Here is a 6,000-nt window from a genome sequence, read left to right on the forward strand (position 1 = left end):
TTTCTTACTTCCAGTGCTCTATCTCTCCTGTCTTTCTTTCCACACTGACTTCTCTCTCTCTCTCTCTCTCTCTCTCTCTCTCTCTCTGCAACTCGGAGAGCGTCAACTTTCCTGAAGATTTTCCAAGTTATGTGGACGCTGACTCGTTTCTCCTAAGGGAAAGGAGGTCGTTTATGGATTCCCCCCCCCCTCCTACTTCTACACCCTCTGATAGAAGGCATATCGTTTAGGCACGGATATCTTCAGCCGCTGACCCACTTTTCATGTATCTTTTACTTTTAACTATTGCAGGATTTTTGAGAATTAGAATATTTTACGGTGTTTTGCATTATATGACACCTCATGATACTATTGGGCTGCTGCTGGTCAGAGCTTTTGCTGAGAAAGGAATGCTTAACTCTCCGTATTGGCTTGATTTGTTAATCCCTTCAATAGTTGTTCCTGGATTTACAAGACCATTTTTCTTTATGTAGCTGTTACTGCTCGAACTCGACTTGTTAGATATAACCGACATTAACTCAATTAGTGATAGACACCATTAGCTGGATGTAGTTTTCTGAAGGTAGCAGGATTAAGAGGAGTTGAATGTTTCGTTAATAAAACTGCAAAATTATATATATCACAGATTAGGTTCGCTTTGGACATCAAAAATTTGGTTCTGTAGAGTTTAATCCTTTCAGTTCAGTTCCTCTTTTCTTGTTGGTACCAGCAGTTCAAAGGATCTCTGCTAGGCTGTTATCAGGAGACTGAGAGAAAGTAATACCCAGGACGTCATCATACCGGTAATTACAGAGGTGATGTTAACGACCAACACAACTCTCCTACAACCATTTATATTACCGTATATCAAATATTAGAACTGCCATTTGATTACGGATGGAGGTTTTACATAAACATCTTTTGATGACGCATTCAAAGCTTAACCATCTGAAGCACCTGACAATTTTTCTCAGAAATCAAACAGACATACTCCTTCAACCTAGAGCGTAAATAATTCTGCGGGTACCAAAGTGGAGTATTCCTTTTCGGTATTCATAGTCGAATACAGTACATTCAAATACAGTATTTATGTTTTCGTATTCGATTTCGAATTACTGTTATTACATATCATGGTATTTGCATTCGTTTTCGAATACTTGGGCAAAGTATTCAGATTCATCGAATAATTTGATGAATAATTATAATTTAAAGCCAGAAATAACCATCCACTTGATTGCCAACTTCAATTTGAATGCACAGAGAGTTATTACGATATGCTATGAATTGTGGATTGACAGCATAACTACAAAATGAAATGTGATGTGTAGCGAATGAAGCTGGTGTTGCTCAACATGTCCAGTACGTTGGAGCTGGTAGGGCAGAAAGTGTCCAGTACGCGTCAGTATAGAGTGCAAACGGGTGAGATGCCAATAACTAGTCACAGTATGGTTATTTCCTCTGTCACCCACACGACAGATACATTGTTTGGGCTTGAATTTGTGAGTGAGTGAGTTAATGAAATCCTAGATCCAAGATTCAGAGCATGAATTCGTGATGTTAGCTTCAAGCGGTAAATTATGCTAAATATAGACTAAGTTAGACTGATAAAATCTGCCCGTATTACTAACTATAAAGAATTACATTATTAAGATGATGGGCAATATAACTGTATAAGGAATCGATTCTATTTTTTTTTTTATTCTTCCTGTGCAGACAAAAACATCAACACAGTGGAATTCTTAATATGAATAAGTCCTTTCCGAAAATTCCTGAAGAAAATCCGGACAAGCAAGCCTGCTTCTCACGATCAGTCTGCGCATACTGAAATGCAACAATCTTGGCAATTCAGTAAGCCCAGCATGGTTTCTATGCTGGTTGACTTCGTCTACTGGAGAATTTCCGAGTGAGGGACTTTGTCCTCGCACATAAGCCTTAGGATGAGCCGTAAGCATCAGATATGAAACAACCGAAGCTGTTTGATGTGAAGCTGGTAGGTAGTCCAGGATTCAGCACCGCATAAGAGGGACGGGAAGCATACAGCCAGATATGTTGATACCTTCGTCTTTATTAAGTTGTTTTCAAAGACTCTGTATCTGTGACATCCGAAAGAGGCTGAGGCGTGGTTAATTCGCGCAAGGACTTTTGCATCAATGTTATGTTTATCTGAAAACACACTTCCAAGGTAGGCAAAACTGTCATCCTGTTTTACATTTCCACTGTTAATCTTAAATGCAAGAGGCTCTGGTGGGTTGTTTCTCTAAGATATCATTTATGTTTTATTGACCTGCATGGTTAACGAATAAGTCGGCGACAGTGGTGAGACTCTGCTGTAGGGCTTCTATATGGTATGTGCAAGGACAACACTGTCGTCAGTGTATTATACAGTAGCTCTTGGAAATTATTATTTCAGTCTTTGTTTGTACTTGAGGACGTCCAAGATTAAATAACTAACAGTTTAGACGGAACTGGATTTTTATTCCGTCATCATGTTCATTTGTTAGTGACGTAAAGGGTGGCTGCAATGAGACAGATGTTGAAAATGACAGGAACCAGGAAACATTCTTGTTTCACTCCCAAGCCCACATAACTCCAAATTTTCAAAGAGTATTCCGTAAAAATCCTATGTCGCCAGTGCAAATGCTTTTGCAAGATTGATGAATGCAATATTTAAATCCCGGATCTGCTCGTGGCATTTCTCTTGTATCTGTCATGTAATAAAGAACAAAGATCAAATCACACGTACTTCATTCTTTCCGAAATTCACTTTGTGTTTCAGGAGGTCTTGATTCAATCAGGTGTTTTATCAGTTTGGATAATATTATCTTACTATAGTAGGACTCGCCTAAATTTGCAGCTTTGGTGTAGCCCGCACCTATGTACAATGGTGCCACGTTTCCCCAACTTGCGATGTGAAACGGAAGCTATTTATGTACAAGGCATCACAAATACGATAAAGTCAGATGAATAAAACTTACACTTGTGTATTTAGATGGATGAATCAATAGTAATATTATTATGCATAAAATATTTATACAGTACCACAGAAACATGGCATACATATTGTACAGTGTTGCTAAAAGAAATTGTAGTCACTTTTAATGGTTTTTGGCGTAGTTTTAGGGTGGGTAATAATATCACAGTTATAGATATAAGATAATGAGCCTGAAAAAAGAAGAAATATACCAATATCCAAAGTAAAAGAAGTCTATCTATCTATCTATATACCTAGGCTGCTTCCCCCAAGGAAAGGGAGGTAGCCGAGACAGGACGACACACTCTCCATTTACTTATCCATTCAAACACATTCATTCACATCTTAGCCCCAAAGGGGAGAACGGACAGATCCTCACCGCACCACACCGCACAAGGGTCAACTGCGCAATGCAATCAGTGACATCCGCAGCGGGGCCCGACAGCAGAACTGGTTTACCCCTGCCACATCATAACAGACCCATCCCCTTACCCACACCTGACCTGACTAGCTGATCAGACCAAATGCGGCAGAATATCCCCTCAGGGCTGAGTCATCACTTATTTATTCACAATTTCTCTCCATCTATTTCTGTCACGCACAGCCACTCTTCCTTGCTCAACAGACATCCCTCTCGCATCCAGCGCTCTCTTCACACTGTCCATCCATCCTATTCGTGGTCTTCTTCTCAGCCTTACACCTCTCACATCAGATCTAGTTATCTTTTTCACCAATCGCTCATTATCCATTCTCTCCATATGCCCAAACCATCGCAACACCCTCTGCTCAACTCTACCAGCCATCTCCCAAACAACTCCAGTTCTCCTTCGCACTTCATCATTTCGCACCCGATCCATACGCGTCACTCCACACATACTCCTCAGACACCTCATCTTCATTACATTCAAACTTTTCCTCTCTGCTACACCCATATTCCATGTTTCACCCCCATATAATGCAGTCGGTACCACAACACCCTCATACAGCCTTCTCTTTACATCCATTCTAAGCGAACGACATTTAAACACTTTTTTCATTCCTCCCAGCACCTTTCCTACTTCATTTATTCTAAACTTCACTTCTGCATCTATTCTTCCATCCACAGCAACATGTGACCCTAGATATTTAAAACTCACCATTCAAAACTATATTCATCCCCCTACCATCTATCAACCTCGTACACTTCATCACTTTACTCTTATTCTGATTTACTTTCAAATTCCTCCTTTCACACACCCTTCCAAACTCCTCTACCAACTGTCTCAGTCTCTCCTCTGAATCAGTCACCAGTGCAGTATCATCTGCAAACAGCAGCTGCTTCAGATTCCAATCTCCACCATCAACATTTACCAGACTCAGACCACCTACAACTCTTGCATTCACCTCCCTTACAACACCATCCATGTAAATATTAAACAACCAAGGCGACATCACACATCCCTGTCGCAGCCCCACTCTCACGGGAAACCAATCACTCACAGCATTTCCCACTCTTACACATGCTCTACTATTTACATAAAAACTTTTCACCCCTTTTAATAACCTACCATCAAGTCCATACAATCTTAAAACAGTCCACAAAGCCTCCCTATCAATTCTATCATACGCTTTCTCTAAATCCATAAATGCCCAAAACACATCCTTGCCTTTCGCAAAATACTTTTCACACACTTGTCTCACAGCAAACACCTGATCAACGCATCCCCTCCCTCTCCTAAAGCCACACTGCTCATCACTAATCACTCCCTCTGTACCCTCTCTAACTCTCATAATTAACACTCTACCATACACCTTACTTACAACACGCAACAGACTTATACCCCTAAAGCTAGTACATTCATACTTATCACCCTTGCCTTTATACAACGGGACCACACAAGCACTTGCCCAGTCAATTGGCACCATACCTTTCTCAAAGCACACATTCAACAATCTTACTAACCAGTCAACAATAGTCACTCCACCACCCTTCAGGCATTCCACAGCACACCCATCCATACCTGCAGCTTTCCCTGTTTTCATCTCCTTTACTGCCTTCTCCACTTCCTCCTTCGTGATCAAAGAATCATTCAACTCTCCCAACACATTTATTCCTTGCACCCTTCCATCCGCCACAATCTCAGCCACCCTTTCCTCCTCTACATTTAACAATCTTTCAAAATACTCTGCCCATCTCTTCCTTACTGCATCCCTCTCAATTAACATCCTTCCATCCTCTGCTTTTACTCGTTCTTCCTTCCCAGACTCTCCCTTTCGCACCCTTTTCACCTCCTTCCAAAACATTTTCTTATTCTGCTGAAAATTCTCTGTCAGCCACCTACCCCACCTCTCATCTGCTGCCACTTTAGCATCACGCACAGCCCTTCTCGCTCTATTCCTCTTTTCCTCATACCTTTCATATGACATCTCATCCTTCCTCTGCAGCCACACTTCATATGCACGTCTCTTCTCGGCCACAGCCATACTTACTTCCTCACACCACCATTCACTTACTTTTCTTACACCACCACCCACACGTCTCACACCACACACCTCTTCTGCATGCCCCACCACAGCACTCTTAAACAACTGCCATTCCTCCTCCACGCTGCCATTTTCCCGATCTTTCACTGCGTTCCACTCATCTTTCAATTTCTCCTGATACTCTATCTTTTTCTCTCTTTTATCCAACTCACTCACTTTCAAAACCTCCCTGCCACACCTAACCCTCCTAGCTCTCACCCATCTCTTACCTACTCTTAACTTTCCCTCCACCAGGTAGTGGTCAGACATACCTCCACCCTCCCCTCTCAGAACTCTCACATCCAACAATCTTCCTATTACATTCCTAGACACAACCACATAGTCCATCAAAGCTCTATCAACAACCCTTCCACCCTCCTGTCTCACCCATGTATACTTATAAATATCTTTCTTCTCAAACAGCGTATTCCCAATCACCATCTCTCGCTCAACACTCATTGCTATCATTCGTTCCCCATTTTCATTTCTTCCAGGCACACCATGCATACCAACTACGCCTTCAACTGCTACATTTCCCACTCTAGCAT

Source organism: Coenobita brevimanus, chromosome 102 (assembly GCF_032717465.1).
Source record: "Coenobita brevimanus isolate Jiangsu-jjx chromosome 102, ASM3271746v2, whole genome shotgun sequence".
Taxonomy (NCBI): domain Eukaryota; kingdom Metazoa; phylum Arthropoda; class Malacostraca; order Decapoda; family Coenobitidae; genus Coenobita; species Coenobita brevimanus.